General features: G+C 42.8%; 2 long non-coding RNA genes across 3 annotated transcripts in view; both read left to right on the forward strand.

Annotated features, from left to right (window-relative positions):
- Window positions 1–3,221: 3,221 nt before the first annotated feature.
- On the forward strand, window positions 3,222–5,724 carry LOC116648214. Its single transcript, XR_004302466.1, has 3 exons — window positions 3,222–3,586; window positions 4,112–4,328; window positions 5,469–5,724. It is a non-coding gene; the product is annotated as an uncharacterized LOC116648214 (long non-coding RNA).
- A 9,307-nt stretch (window positions 5,725–15,031) lies between these two features.
- The window catches only part of LOC116648213, an 81,324-nt gene continuing 80,146 nt past the window's right edge, over window positions 15,032–16,209 (forward strand). For both annotated transcript variants that reach the window (XR_004302465.1, XR_004302464.1), the window contains exons 1-2: window positions 15,032–15,174; window positions 15,375–15,558. This is a non-coding gene — a long non-coding RNA (uncharacterized LOC116648213). The remainder of the gene's footprint in view (window positions 15,175–15,374; window positions 15,559–16,209) is intronic.

Consider the following 16,209-nt stretch of genomic DNA (forward strand, 5'->3'; position numbering starts at 1 on the left):
ATTATGAATATTTCCCCATGTCATCATATAATTCTTTCAATACTCTATTGTAGCTCCCTGCCCTGTTTTATCTAACCTTACCCTGCCTTTAATTTATTTATTTTTGCTCTTTGGGTTGCTCCCATTCTTTTTTGTTTGTTTGTTTTTGATGTTGGTTATTATAAATAACATTGAAAATTCTGGACTATAAATCTTTACCCACATTTTTGATGATTTTCCCAAGACAGATTCCCAGAAGGGAATTACTAGATCAAAGATGACAATGTTCATAGGGCTTTTGATACAGTTTGTTAAATTGCTTTCTTAGAATTTACATAGCACTCTCCACAGGGAAAGGGCCTGCATTATGGCCCTCTGAAGAGCACTCAGAATTATCTTAAAAAGAGAAAAAAGATCAATTAGGTGAAAAATGGTACCTTATTTTAATTTGTATTCCTAATTACCATTACGGTTAAATGTTTTAGACATGCTGACTGACCATTTAGAGTTCTTCTGTGAATGTCCTTTTCCTTAAAAAAAAAATGTACATTTTAACTCAATTAGTATGAATCACCCTGTATTAATGTGATTGACACAGTATCATTGAAGTTACAAACATGTTCCCCTTTAGGTTGTCTTTTGCCTTTTAATTTTGTTTGGGGAATTTTTTTTGATGTGTAGGGATTTACAATTTTTCATTGTTCAATCTATTTTTCTTTCTTTTTTTACATCAGCCTTTGCTTTTATGTTTACAATGTCATTTCTGATCCATCTCTTACAAAATGTAAGATGGAGTGGCTTTGTCACTTAGCAGTACCGTGTTCAGAAAGGCTGTCTGTCTTTGGAACTGGACCTGACAGGTGGAGCTGATCTGTGTGCTGATTTTCCCTCCAGCTGAGCCCCTGTGAACTGCCGCCAGGGTCCCCATTTAACTGACACAAGGATGATCAGCAAAAGCCCAGTAAGCCCATCAGGAAAACTACACCGCACTTAAGCCCACTGCTTTGCTTCTTTCCCTTGGCCCCAACCCCCCACCCCCCTGACCAGGAAGCAGGGTCTTTTATACATAATCCTAGTGGGACTCATCACTGGGGACTCCAAGGGCTTGTGCTGCATAGGAGTTTGTCTTCCCCATGTGTGAATTGTCATCCCAGGGGCTGTGAGGCTGATGCGTGACATCTGAGTTGTTTAGTGGGTTGATGAGCGGGGCCATCCTGTTCAGCTCCTGTAAGTTACTGGAGCTTCACGGTGCTACTTGTGAGGTAATGTAGTGTTTCTTGATGAACAACACTATATTCGGTTTGTCCCCGAAAGAGACCAAGCCAAGATCACACACTCAGGATGGAAGGAAATGCAGTTGGTGTTGTGGGTTCTCTCTTGTGTTGATGGAAACCTGAGGTGGAATTTCTTAGTGAAGCTAAGTGGTCATAGTGGAAAAAAATGGGGGGATTCAGAGGCATTGGAATGGGGTTCACGTTCCTTCTCTGCCACTTACTGCGTGGCTCTGACAAACCAGCCTTCCCGAGCCTCTACGTCCTGTCATCATTGGAAACCACAGTCATTCTGTGCCTTCCTTAGAAAACAGTTCTGACTTGGGAATGACATAATGTAGATAATGTATTGAATCAGATAATAAGAGAATGGCCGGCACATAATAGGTTCTCAGTAAATGGCAGTATTTTTATTCAGGAAAAGAAAGACGATCTAAGTAAGAAAATGATGGTTTAGAGATTTGGGCAATTTGTGAAAACTCCAAGAGTAGTTGTCAGGGATCTCTTACTGAGCTTTTCCAGGAGCAGGAGGTGATAAGGTCAGTGGTAATGCAGAAACACTGGGTAAGCACCGCGCACTGTCACTAAGCGTTGACTCTGCTGTTAAAACACACCGTGCTATGTGATGGAGCGGGATGCAAAACCCACTGAACTAATAAGATGAAACCACAGGCGTGAGAGAAACTGCACATCAGTGGGAGGTGTCTGTGGTCTCAAATGTGAAGAGGGGTGAGTTCCGTCTTCCCAGACAGTAGAGCTACTTGAGTGGAAGTGCTTGGAAAGCTCTGGGTAATGTTGAGAAGCTTCCCAGAAGGGAGGGGAGCCTGCTGGGCTGCCATGCTGATGGTTCTCCTGGAAGACTCCCCCCCACCCCCCGCAGCCACCTCCTGCCATCACCTGGCATGCGCAGTATCTTTACAGACTCTTTGTGGGGGTCACTGGAGCGGTCCATCGACTGTCTCTTGTTCTTCTGGGCACTGCATAGGATCACTCTTCCATGGACTCTGGAAATTAGGTGTGGCCATGTGACTTGTCATGGATGATACAGCGTGGGCAGAGGTGATGTGTGTCGTGTCTGAGCAGAAGCCTCAAGGGCCAGCATTCACTTTGCCATTTTGCTTTGACCAGTCTCAGCCACCCTGGAAACAGGGATGGAACTGCTGTCGGCCTGGGTCCCTGAATGAGGATGATGTACAGTGGACTTCCCAGTCGGTTATGGTGACAAGTCGCATAAGCCTTTGTTGTTTGAAGTCTCTGGGCATTTGGGATTGTTTTTTCCTGTTATTGAAGCAGAACCGAGCTTATTCTGATGATCTACCACTTGAGGGCAGATCCTGAAAAGTAGATGGCATCATTTTGCCCATGTAGCCTTCACAGGGCTGTATTCACAGCCCACACTCAGATTTGCTTTATTTCAGACACTTATTGAGAGCAGTTCACACGTCTGGCCACGAAAATTCAGGTGTGAGAGTGGCTGAGCTGTAACATTCATATGGACACATGCCCCCGTGGCACAATGGTCCCCAGCTCAGAGAGGGAAAGGCAAGGACAAAGCTTTGTTCAGTATCTACAGAGGTGAGGACTCGACTAGGTGCTTTCTCTATATTCTTTCTAATGATCCTGGCAACCTATGAAGTCCTTATTATTCCCTTTTACAGATGAGAAGATGGTATCTCAAAGAAGTAACCTAGTCAAAGCCACCAAGCTAGTAAGCGTCCAAGTTGAGATGCAAACTCAGACGGAGAACGTGAACTGTAGAGACAGAATGGGTCTCATTCCCATGCATCACTTACATTTCTCCAAAGTGCTGCATCTCCTCCCATTAGATCCAGGAAGCATTTTCTCACAACTCAGTCTAAAAAGGATCTTGTCTCCCACCTCTGCCTCACCAGTAGTAAGTGTTTTCCTTCATAGCTCTTGTTTAATATCTGTCTCTCCCCTTATGCTAAAATTCTAGCACGGAAAGGACCACACTGTCTCGTTAGCTCTTGGGTGCCCAGGACCTGCTCACTGCTGGCATGCAGGAGGCATTTAGTAAATGGTTGCTTTGTCCATAAATAAACGCCTCTGTGTTGTTGGAGGAACTCTCAAAGCAGAGTGGTTTGGAGACTAAAAAAGCACAGCCTCGAGCCACACACTCGGATTTGAATTTCAACTTTGCTACTTTGTAGCTGGGTGACCTTGGGAAAGTTACTGAACATCTTGGTGCCTCATTTGCTCATCTGTTGAATGAGGATAATATTAGTCACTTTCCTCATTATTGTCATGAAGACTGAACGATGTGTCAACAACCTGTAAGGCACTTCGAGCAGTGCCTGGCATGCCGGAAGTTCTCAGTAAGTACTAGCCATTTGAATGTGTGGGTGTGAGGGACAGTGCCCTGTAATGTTGTTAGAGCCCATGAGAAAAAGGATTATGTTACAGTCTAGGGGAGACTACAGGGTCTGACATAGTTTGATATAGTAGAAGAATCATGAAATTTGCATTATGACGGACCTGGAATCCTACCTCAGCTCTATGACTTCCTACCAGGGGTGATAAGGCTGAGTTTGTGTCCTCCCTCTCCACCTCTGAATTTATATGGTGAAATTTAATCCCCAGGGTGATGGTATTGGGAGGTGGGGGTCTTAGGAGGTGATTAGGTTATGAGGGTGGAGTCCTCATGAATGGGATCAGTGCCCTACCTCCAGAAAACGCCCTCTTCCTTTCTATGTGAGGACACAGCAAAAAGACTATTGTCTAAGCATCAGGAAGAGAATTCTTGTCAGACTTTGAATCTGCTGGCATCTTGATCTTGGACTTCCAGCCTCCAGGAATGTGAGAAATAAATTTTTGTGGATGATAAGGTATTTTTGTTATAGCAGCCTGAACAGGCGAAGACAGCAGGTGATTTGGGCAAGCACATTATCCGCTTTGAGTTTGTTTTCCCCATCTGCATTAGCAAGCATGTGGATCAACATTGCTGGAAGAGAGTGAAGATATGATCAAACCAGGGATGACACAGTGGCATGCATCGGGATGCGGATGAGATGAGATCTGGTCTGTGAAAGCCTCCTGCACGGTGCAGGCGGAGTGCCTGTGAGTATCTATAAATGATGTCTGAATAAATGTGTGAGTGAAGGCAGATTTTGCTCAAGAAATGTAGAGAAGAGGTAGACATTGCCCATTCAGTTTAGGACTTAACAAGCTCATACTGGAGTGAGGGTAGGAGAGATTATGCATGTGACAAGGATTTCTTGGTGATTGGGTGAAGTTCTGGCACCGAGAATCACATTTTGATGATTTTGCCAGGCACGCGGGGTTCATTTTGCCTCCTTTATGGGGCGTGCCTGTGCATGAACAGCTCCTCGCTAACATGCTATAACACGGACCAGTCACAAGATCAAGTCCTCCACTTACTATTTCTATGTAGGAACAAAGAAATCCAAACCATTGCTCCTAAAAGATTCCCCAAATGGCTGCAGTATTTTGGCTTACTGAACATGACTGAATTAATTCATTATTCTCCTAGAATAGGAATTGAATCTATTGACCTATGGCTCTGTCATGCTTGTTTTGGAGTTGTGCCAATTGGTTACATTCATTCTGGGAGGAAATAGTTGTGAGCCAGTCTTTTGCGCCTCACCTGCGCAGTTAAACCTTGGGTGGTCTTTCTCTCCAGTTGAATAGATTAATCTGTTCTTTGCATACAAGGAGTCATGAGCTGAAACATTACATCAAACTGCTAGTCTGCACCCGACACCATGAAATATCAGCTTTATTAGTTCCATTCTTCAAGACATTGTGAAATAATGAAAAGCATATTGTGTAACCAAGATATGGCAGATTCCAGTGCATACATTTCCAAACGACCTTCTTGGTTTTCTAAGTGTAAATTAGTAACAATGGAGTTAACGAAACTATTATTCACTCAAAACAACATTGCTATTATTCACTTAATACAAAGCCCACAAGATGCCTCTAGTATATAAAGTACATTATGGGTAATTATGCAATTGCTAAACTTCTCTGAAGCATTGGTTTGGAAATTCAGGAAATGGAAGCATCAGCAAATCTAGATTTTAACTAAGCTCGATAGTGATCACAGTGAAACTCCTTTGGTAGTTAAGAAGGGGAAAACTATTATTTGGAAAACAAGAGAGAAAAAACTTAAAACCTTAATAAAGTTGTCAAATTATCTGCCAGCTACTCTCTCATTATAATCTGCTCCCACTTTAGAGACACTGTGGGGAATTACGGAGCAGAATCTTGTGAGCAAATGTGACACTCCTCAAGAAGATGAAGAAAGTGTTTTGAAGTGGTCTGGACTAGAGAGTACATTCCCTCTCCTGGTCAAGGTCATCCTAGTGCCACAATAAACAAGGCAGAAGGTTGTTAAAAACAACTCAAGTGTCTCCAGAATTTTGCCTAATCAGAACTTTATCTCCGGTGCCATCCTTAATCAGGAGGCATCTTCTATTAGCTGCCAGGTAAGATGAATGCAAATACTTAATTTGGGAGGAGGTTGAGGAGGAAAATGGGGGGAATATTACTAGATTAATTTAAAAAATCCCTTCTATTATTTTACTTTTTATTTCATTTTTTCGTAAAATGTTGGAATATCACAATTAGAAGAAACTTTGTAAGTCATTGAATCCAGCCTAACATTGGATTTCCTCTAGAGCATTCCTGACTCACTGGTCTTCTAACCTTGACTTGAAGTTCAATGCTGGGGAGCTCAGTAGTCTTTATGGAAATATTCCTTCCTAGTTCAGCTCTCTTTGGCTGTCAATTTCTTCCTTTCTTATGTTAAAATTTAGCTAAAATTCATTTCCTTGTAACATCCCTTTGGTCCTAATTCTTTTTCCCGGTCCCCCACCCATTCTCTAGTGGTCTCACACCATGTCTAATTCTTCTATGGGTTAGCTGTGTCTGATGTCTTCCATTTGTCCCTCCAGACCTTGCCTTCACCTTCTCCACTCTGCTGTCTGCCCTGGGGGGCTAACTTGGAACTTCATCCATGGGGTCCTGTATGCTCTGACTTCTGGTTGGATTTGGCCACAACGGTGTCTTAGCAGGAAATTGACAGGAGAGAGAAGAATAAGTTTCATTGTCTGTATTCCCTAGGCTCCTACTTGTGAGGTCACCTTTGACTGGCTTTGTCCTTCCTGTCCGACTGATGGTCACCATTTCTTTCAGGGACATCTTCTCTCTACATGACTTTCTTCAGGTTTCAATGATGACTTCCTCTCAACATCCTGTGTGTCTAGGCAAGCTAGCTCTTCTGATACCCACCTTATCCTTTTGGTTCCTCTACATTTGTACCGTTGCAAATAGTTCCCCTGTAAACAGATCTTCCTCTGATTAACCTAATTTGATACAGCCATCTGTTTCCAGTTGGGATTCTGGCTGATACAATAGACCTTAAGATAACTCTGAAACAATGCTAGGTACTGGCTATGTCCTCCCTTTTCCAGGAGAGCCACCCAACATGCCTCAATGGTCCCTAATATTACTTGGATATAAAGATTCTCACCATCCTCTGAAATGTTCCAGTTGGGCAATTTTCCTTATGAAGTGTGGGACCCAGAACTGCAAGCCGTGGTCCTGAGGTGGTCAAGACAGAACACAGCGGGGCTCTCTTTCATTGCCTCTGGAGACCATGTTTGTCATGAACACCGCTGAATGCATGTCTGCCGAGGTCCTTTGGACACTACGTCATGTGGTGGCAGCATCCTGAGCTTGTGATCATGGTTGTATGATGTGAGGCTGGCTGTCAGCCAGACCTTGGTTTGAATCCTGGCTCCATCACTTACTAGATGTAGGGTCCACCCTGAGTCCATAAAGGTGGACTAAAATGCCGATTCCTGCCTCCCAGCTTAGTTCTGAGAGCTAAGGGAGCCAGTGTGTATGGAACTGGTCTATAAACCACCAAGGGCTATGCAGATATTATTATTATTATTATCCTGCTCCTCTTTTTCCTTCTGTCCCTCCCCCTTCCTTACTTCCCCCTCCATTCATCTTCAGCAGCAGTAGGGGTATCATCTGTTTCCTTTGACAAGAATGTCTCTCAGACATTCTTCACCTCCAGATCCACCCACATCCTGGGCATTCCACACAGACCAGCACATGACTGCAGCCTTTCCAGCACTTTCTCAGATCAAGCCAGGGAGAACCACTCTCCTCATTTCTGCTAGAACATTTGTTTTTCTCCTGGAACATTTTGCTATTCTTAACTCTTAGAAACCTAGAGGTAGAAGGAATCTTAGCATGATCTGATTCTACTTTTTTGTTTTGTTTTAATAGATGAGCAAGTTTAGAGGGGAAACAACTTGTGCAAACGTATGGGGTAAATTAGGGATGCTGAAGAACCAAAACCCAGGGCTCAGGCCTCCCAGCCCAGAGCTGCCCCAGGACACCCCTGCACCTCTGAGGGCTGCCTGCTCTGCCCTATGGTGGATTGTATGTCCCTTCCTTATTCACCTGTGAATTCTTCTGAGCTCTCACCTGTAGTACACTTTTCTAGAGCTTGGCACAGGCTATTCACAGGGCAGATGATAGCTGAGGAGAGGAGAATAAAACTGAAAGATTGCGGTTGTTTTGAGTTGAATGATCACTGAAGACTTATTCGTCTTCTGTCTCCTTTCTCCTCTTGAGGATATACTGAGACACCTTTTAAAAATATCTAAGGCCACAATGAGATGATAACTTTCCCCATTAATTTTAAGTGAACATTTTAGAGATTCCTGTGTATAACTGGTGAGTTTTGCTGAATAGGGGTTTTGGAACACTGTCTTAAATTAAAAGGACTCGGGAGTACATGAAAGTGGAAAATTCAGTTGCTAGTAAGCGACTTCCTTGGCTTATTGCAGTGAGAAAAGTTAGCTGACAAGAGTGAATCTTCAAAGAATTAATTTACAAAACTACATGTTTAACATTGCAGCCTCAGCTGAAAGAGCCAGAGAGTCAGAAAAATTGCTGAGTGTGGGGAAAGTTACGGATGGCCTTCGCACCTTGCAAGGAAGGCAAGCCAAGTCAGCATCCCCAGAGAGGGGAATGTGGCATTGCGGGGATGAATCTTTCAAATGAGCTGCACTCTGCAAGGTAGCATCTTGCCTCCTGAGGTTCTGTGGGTAGGACTTTCAGATGGCATGCTACTGTGTCCTGGAGCCACCTTTTGGAGTCACAGTGAGCTTAGAAGCCTGTCAGCTTCTTATCATGCCATCAAGTTCTTTATGTTCTCAAGGAGTACAGTAGCATGGAAGTAATGCTTGTTGTGGTAGCTCTGCGCAGGAGAACACATTTTTTAAAAAATCCATGGGAGCAGGGACTGCTCCAACCACTGCTCCTCTCCTTCCTAATGCAGTATGTTCTGCGCTCAGGTGCAAGATTGGCATGGCGGCATGCAGGAGGAATTAGGGAGAGAATGGGGCATTCTGAAGATGGTACCAGGCTTGGAATCAGACAACAATGGGCTTGAGTCTGAGTTCTGCCATTTACTTGCTTGATGACCTTTTGTAAATAATTTGGCTCAGTTTTATCATCCATGAAATGATGACAAAAATCCTTACCTCGGCAGCCGTTGTGTTTAATGGCAATCAATATTTGTAATTATAGTTTATACTAGTCCCCCGCATACAACAGATGCTGCTACTGATAATGATGATAATGGTAGTGGTGATCATGGTGGTGTGGTGGTGGTGATCATGGTGGTGTGGTGGTGGTGATCATGGTGGTGGTGATCATGGTGGTGTGGTGGTGGTGATCATGGTGGTGGTGATCATGGTGGTGGTCATGACAGTGGTGGTCGTCATGGTGGTGATTATGGTGGTGGTGGCAGCAGTTGAGTATCAGTGGGGCTTTGTCTTTCCATTCAGTATTTTGAGGTAAACGGTACTTCATTGTGATTAGGAAGTAACACCCAAACACAACAGAATCATGGGATTCCCTGGCTGGAAGGGATCATAAAGTTTTTTTTCCACAACCTGTCACATGTGATGCCCAAATCTATTTAAATTGGTATTCCATCCTCTGTTTTAACATCCTCCTGATGGGGCATTCAGTAACTCAGTGCCCCTGATGTTGATCAGATGGCTTCTTTCTGAGTAACAATTTTCCAGCCTGGAAGAGGGGGTTGATAATGCCCAGGTATGAAAATTGTTGTAGGGCTTAGAAGTCATGCACGTCAAAGATCAAGACAGGAGCTCAACAGCTGTTTTCCTCCTCTCCTTCTCTTTCCCTTTCCTGGAAGCTGCTTATTTCATCTTTGGATGGCTCTACCCTTTAGCAAACCCTGACTCCCAGGCCTTTTAACTTCAGTCTCAATTTCCCTCTTTGTGGCCACACGATTTGAACTGAGTTAGTCTTTCCTAAGACAGCACCACACACATCACTCTTGTCTACCAGTATCTTCTTATTTCTAGTCCCTTGTTTCCTTGGCCACTCCTTATCATCAAATGGTTTCCAGTCCTCTTGCCCTGTTTGTTCTTCTCGAGTGTGTGCTTACCTCCTACTCAATCTGTGGTACCTATAAGGGTCAGAGGTGAAAGAGAATTTAGAGAGTATCTGACATTTAGTTTGTATTCTAATTTATGTGTTTATAGCTATGATGCCCTTGGGCAAGCAACTTTTATACTTCCATTATAATGTTTCCCTACTCTTTCTAGAAGGAGATTCAGATATATAGCAAAAAGTGTTTCTTGGTGGTAAGAGCATCTGGATTCTTTAAGAACACTCTTGTCTACTAACGTTTTATATCCAACACCAGTTGGTGTTCCTTAGTACAAGCACTTGAACTTTGGATGAGAATCCACTCTTTGAACTCCATGCAGCTGTGATGTAGAAGTACGGAGCTGGTTATTGTTATTCTACGTGGCAACAGAGGTGGTGAAGAAGAAGGCAGCATTGCCTTCTGTGCTGGGGCTGAAGTACCTCCTCTGCTAACATCTAGTCGTACAGCTGCACGTACATGAGCACATCTCCCTAAGCCTTGGTTTCCTCTTCTTAAAATGAGGGCATGGTCTCTGAATTGCCTAATACCAAGACTGGTGAGATGATTATGTGAAAATAATGCATCAAAGGACATTTTTGAACTATAAAGCATGACTCACAAGCCCATTTTCTTGCCATCTAGACTGAATTAATTTCCTACTGTCTGGTTATCTTCTGTGAATTCATAGCCGTTTTGATCACCTGAGGCAGGCTGCCAAGTTTGGAGTATACCCAAGTCCACCATACTTGTTATCTTTTCTCAAGTTCAAGGGTCCAATTTTCCTAAAATGTCTTCTTTGACTACCCCAGTCCATGGTGAATTTTCTGTGATGTGAGCCTAGTCCTACCTGTTGTCTTTCTCATTACAGGGCATGGTTATGTTATTCCAGCTCATGTTTGTCTTTTCTCTGACCAATTTCCATCAAGTTCTGCCACCTTGAGTTCTCACCAGGCTCTCCTAATCAAATCTTCCCTTTATGTCTCACAAATGCATAAAAATAGAGACCATGAAGCAAGAGATGGAAGCTGAGAACATGTGAAGAGTTTCCTTCAATTTATAATGCTTTGATTATAGTGAGGTTAAATGTTTTTCTTATTTTTGGCCATATGTATTTCTTTCTCTCTCTTTTTTGGTGAATTTCCCATTGGTATCTTTCTCTATTGCTTTCCATATTTATTTTTCTAATTGATTTTGATAGACTTAAATTTGTCAGATTTTACATTCCCCTGAATGTATTTGGGGAAATACTTCAAAAAGCCTTCTTATAGATGAAGATTATATAAATATTTATTAATTTTAGCTAAATATTTTTATTTTTTTTAATTTACATTTTAAATTCATTCAGAACTGAAGTTATAAAATGTAGGTCCAGGTTCTAGCATGGTATTTTTTTCCCTCAGTGCTTAGCTAGGAGCTTCACTGCCATTGCCAGGTAGAGTCCTTTCCCTTCCTAGTTGAAATACCTTCTGAAGAATAAACAAAATTATACTGTTCCCTTGATTTGCCTGCTTAGATTGGCAATGCGCTACCACTGTTTTTATTATTTTAGCTTTAAAACTCATTTTAATATCTTTTATTGGCTGGCTCTCTCTCCTCTTTTAATTTCTCCTGTTTCCCACTTCCTCCCCCATAATGTCCCATTTCATTTTATGGATTTGTTCTTATAAACTTTAGGACATTAAATCTCCTAAGATATTTCATTGCATTTTGACTGACATTCCATTGCCATTATTGGGATAAAGCAGATGCCAGAAAATAATGTAAGGACACACATAATAGCAGAGTAGAAATTCCAAGTCATGAAGAAATAATGGTAGAGCACCAAATCAATGAGTGAAGCATTGGATGGAGGAAAAAAAATGACATAGATACAAGATGATGAAAGCAACATTCAGAATCGTATGGAATGAAATGTTTCCACAAGTCATTTGTGAACCTGTCATGAGAATCTTATCAAGAAGAGTTAAGTAAGTCTGACAAACATATTGACTTGGCCTGTGAAAATACTGAATTCCATGGATAACAAAAGAATCCTAAAAAAACTTCAGACAGGACAGGAAAAAACAAAAAGCAAAAAACAAAAAACACCACCAAACAAGTACAGTGGAAAACAAAATCAAGGATCCCTCAGACTTCTTTCTACAATGTTGGGTAAAGGCAGTCAATGGAACAACATTTATAAAGTCTGTGATTCAAAAATTCTATACCCAGCCAAACTGTCATTGATAATTTTAATAATTATCCTGTGTTTTTCTATTACCCAAGAAAAATGGTTTCTTGTAGAAAATAAAAAAAAGTACTATTAAAATGTAAAACATCATAAAACTTAAAACCACATGGAATCCATTTTTTTAAATTCTAATTTCTCTACTGCTTCCTTTTTCCTGCAGCCGCACACAGTGCGGTTTTGGGATTTTGTGGCTGTGGCTTATTTATGCTCATGCTGCTTCTCAGCCCTTGCAGTGATGACTGGAATTTGACTCTGTATGTGTGCAACCCACCAGGCAGAAAACATTTGATTTTGGTTTTGGTTCAAGTGGAATTGAGAAACAAGTTAGGAAATGAACACATAGCATGAAATGAATGGACTCATGTGCCTGCAGATTTAAGATTCAAGAGTCTCTCCAAGCTTCGGGTGAAAAACAGGCAAAACCAAATGGTTTACAAATGGGATAAATTCTCAGTCATTTGGAGTTTAGGAAACCAGAATTGTCAGGGGTTCATTTGAACCAAATGCCATTGCCTGGGTGGAATTTGGCAGACATGAGTTCATATGTGCAGTCCTTTATGTAATTTGTGTGACCTTGGCTTCTTAGGTCACAGAGCCTTTTTTTTTTTTTTTTTTTAGCACATATAAAATGATGATAATTATGTTCATCTTACATAGTTGTTGTGAGGGTTCAGTGAAATGATGAGTATAAGATCCCTAGCACAGCAAAGCACTGGATATTAAGTCATTAGTAAGTTTGTTAAAATAATGATTTAGTAAACACAATAATGTTAGCTTCATTTCAAAGCTGTATAGAATCAGTGGATGCTTGCAACCAACAGCTCAAGAAATTAAGCATTCCTTCAACATCTGGTGCAGGTAATTAATTCTCATATTCATAAGCTTTGGTGATCCATTACTGAGTAACATAGGCCTCTTGTGAATTATAACTTTTTAATTAATTCACCTCATGGGTACTGATTAGTACTAATTTATAGCTTACTTTGCATATATTTGGAAGAGGTAAAACAGTAAGTCTTCTGCATACATATACATATGTACTCCAGTTTTGCTCTAAACCAGTCCGTGTTCTTCTCAGTCTGTCTTGTTCCTCATGCATACAATTCTCCCATAGTTTTTAATGATCCTGGCCAAACAGGCAGGTTGTATAGTAATCTGTCCCATTTGCAGGCCCTTGGAGAGAACTTTCGTCCCTCCCTTTTCCTTCCATCAGCTCCATCTTCTGCCACTGGTTGTCCTCGTGGGATTGCAGCCAAATGCCATCAGTGCGGCTTAGCGGAAAGATCTTTCGGTTGGTGCCAGAAAACTTGGGTTTAAGTCCTGGCACTGTTAGCTCTTTACCATTTAGGTCATAGGGGGCTATTATTTATTCTCGTTGACTCTCAGTTTCCTCTTGGAGGAAGATGGGTTACAGAATATCTACTTTACCAGGTTGTTACAAGAATGGGAAAGATAACATATGTTAAAGCGAATCACTCTGTTTGTGACTATTTCAAAGGGGTGGGTGTTGCAATGTCAGAAACAATGAAGCTATTTCTTTGAACCTCATGAGAAGAGATAAGGTCCCTTCCTTCCTGACTTCTTCCAAACAAGGGAGAAGAGCATCACTTGGAGAAGCAGAAAGGACGCCAGGCAGGAGGTGGGTGTTCTGGTTCTGTCACCCCTCCCTGCGCGTGATGGGTGCTGGCCAGCCTGGCCGGGGTGTGGACAATCCTGACCTTGTTTCACCCTGAGAAGTGGTGAGTAGGGTTGGCGACAAGCCCTGGGGGAGTGTCCAGGGCATGAGTCTGAGTCCCACCATTGTATTTGTTGTGTGAGCTTGGGAAATCCACACAACCTTTCTGAGCCTCATTTTCCTAGCGATAGAATTGAGGGTGATGATAATAGTACCTCTCTTATAAAATAGCTGCAGAGATTAGATAAGAAAGTGATTTATCAAGTGTAAAGTGCTGCGCAGATGGTCGTCATTATCGTGGATGATCTCAGTTATCCCTTTCAGTCCTAAAGATTTGTGATTCTAAATGCAGCAGTGTGAGCAAGAGGCTTATTTTCCCTCAAGCAGCTATTGATATGATTTCCTCCAAGTTTCTAGTTCTTAATGCATAATCAAGGCGCTGCCTCCTTGGAATGAAGTGTCCCTCCTTGGGGTTTGTGCCTGCCACAGGGATATTGGGGTGACCTGGGGGACTGAGTTGAGCCAAGTCCGCTCCCCCGGCCTTGATCTGGGAGAGGTAGAGTTGCAAAATGTAATCAGACCTTTTGAGGGTTAAATCCAGTTTTCTTTAGTCAGATTCAGATTGTTCAAACTCCCTTTTTTTAAACCCAGAGACTCCACAGGAGCGAAGATGGCTTCGTGGACATGAGATAGCCCTTGTGGGGAGGGGCAGGAGGCCATTTTGATGAGCAAAGTGTAAATGAATCCAAATCGTATGGGTTTGATTTTCCCCATGATACGCGTATTTAAGTGATGAGCAGAAAAAGGCTTGGAAATGTGGATTTGGTGTTTCCCGCCTAAACTCTAAACATTTATAAATAGATCAAGATGCACTCTTACTGTGTTTAAGTGTCTGGCTGGGAGGGGCAGACACTGAAACTATGGTCAGGTTTGAACTCTCATGTTCCTATGCCTTTGGACAAGCCAGTCTTACCTGCATGATTGGGTACTGAAGTTGTGGGCCCAGTGCGAGGGGAAAGACACAGGTGCCCGTGTTCAAAAGTGAAGAATTTCAGGGTCGTGGTGGTAGAGAGCCTTAAAGCAAGCAGGGTCCCTGTGTGACCTGCAGAGGTGACATGCCCAGGGAGCAGACTTTGCTTATCTGCCTAGCACATAATTCCTCTCCTTTCTCTATGTCACTCCCAAGCTCAGATCTGTTGCTTCCTTCTCACAGAGGCTTCCCTGACTCTCCAGGAGGGGGAGGCGCCTCCACCGGGCTCCCAAAGCGTCTCTCTCACCTCTGTTAGCCACACCTACTAACTCTAGTGGACTGGTTATGTATTCATTTATTCACTCAGCAAACACTGATGCATTAGGCACTGTGCCCAGTGCTGGCACACACATTCTGGGAACCGGGAGGAGGGGAACCTAGCTCAGCCTGGGGGAGTCTAGAAAACTTTTCTCTAGGAGATGGTGCTTGAATGGAGTCTTGAAGGACAAGTAACTGAGACGAGGATTGGAAGGATCTGAATCACCAGAAGCAAGAGCCACGGGAGCAAGGAAGAGCCAGGTACACACAGTGTAGACAGGGCATGAAGCTCGAGGCAAGGTCTGAAGTTAAATGGGGCAGGGGAGGCTGGGTAGGCATTAGATTATTGAAAGCCTCATAAGCCACGCAGCACACTCTGTCTCATCTAGGAAGCCACGGGAGGTTGTAAGCAGGGAGTAAACGGTCGATTTTCCACTGCTGATGGATTACTCTGGTTGCAGTGGGAAAAACAGATCTGTCCTCGTGGAAGCAGGTGGATAGATGAAGAGGTGATTCCAGGCGAGAAGTAATGGTGACCTCAAATAAAATAGCAACCATGAGGAATGAAGAAAAATGTATGGATTCAAGAGATAGTTCGGGTGCAAGACTGGCAAGATTGGTGGGATACGGGTGACTGAAGGAGAGGTAAGTAAGCGAGTTGAACCGTGGGTCTGTAACCTTGGTTATATGTTCTATATTGCAGTGCAACCTGAAATAGAGTAGTGCAAGGCTTTTGTGTGTGTGTGTGTGTTGGGGCGGGGAGTGGACAGGAGGTGGCAATGAATTTTGTTTCAAACAACTTGGGTTTGAGGCTCCTATCGGGTGCCTATGTGGAAACGCGCTGATGGCTGTGGGCATGTGGTTTGAAGCTACGGGGAGAGGTCTGGCGTGGAGCTGTCAATTTCAAGATGTGAGTATGGAGGTGGCAGTCAACCCCGCCCTTCCAGTAAACTCATCGAACATTCTCAGGCTGGGTGGTTCCCATGGCACTGGCAATAGGTTATTCTAACCAATAAGTTATAAAATCCATATCAGTAGGGAGGGGACGGGAAGCAGTAGGTTGAATGGGGGTTGAAGAAGTGTAAGTAAGGAGATCAGACGACTAATTTTAAAAGTTTGGATAAGAAGGAAAGGAGAGTTTTGGCTGGTGGCCTAAGGAGGGATTTAGATTGAGGGAGATTATTTTTAAGATGTATGTTCGTTTCCTATGGCTGCTGTATCAAATTACTACAACTTTTGGGGCTTAAAACAGCATAGATATATTCTCTTTAAGTTACAGAGATGAGAAGTCCTAAA

The sequence above is a fragment of the Phoca vitulina genome, unplaced genomic scaffold (genome assembly GCF_004348235.1).
Source record: "Phoca vitulina isolate PV1807 unplaced genomic scaffold, GSC_HSeal_1.0 scaffold42, whole genome shotgun sequence".
NCBI classification, from domain to species: Eukaryota; Metazoa; Chordata; class Mammalia; order Carnivora; family Phocidae; genus Phoca; species Phoca vitulina.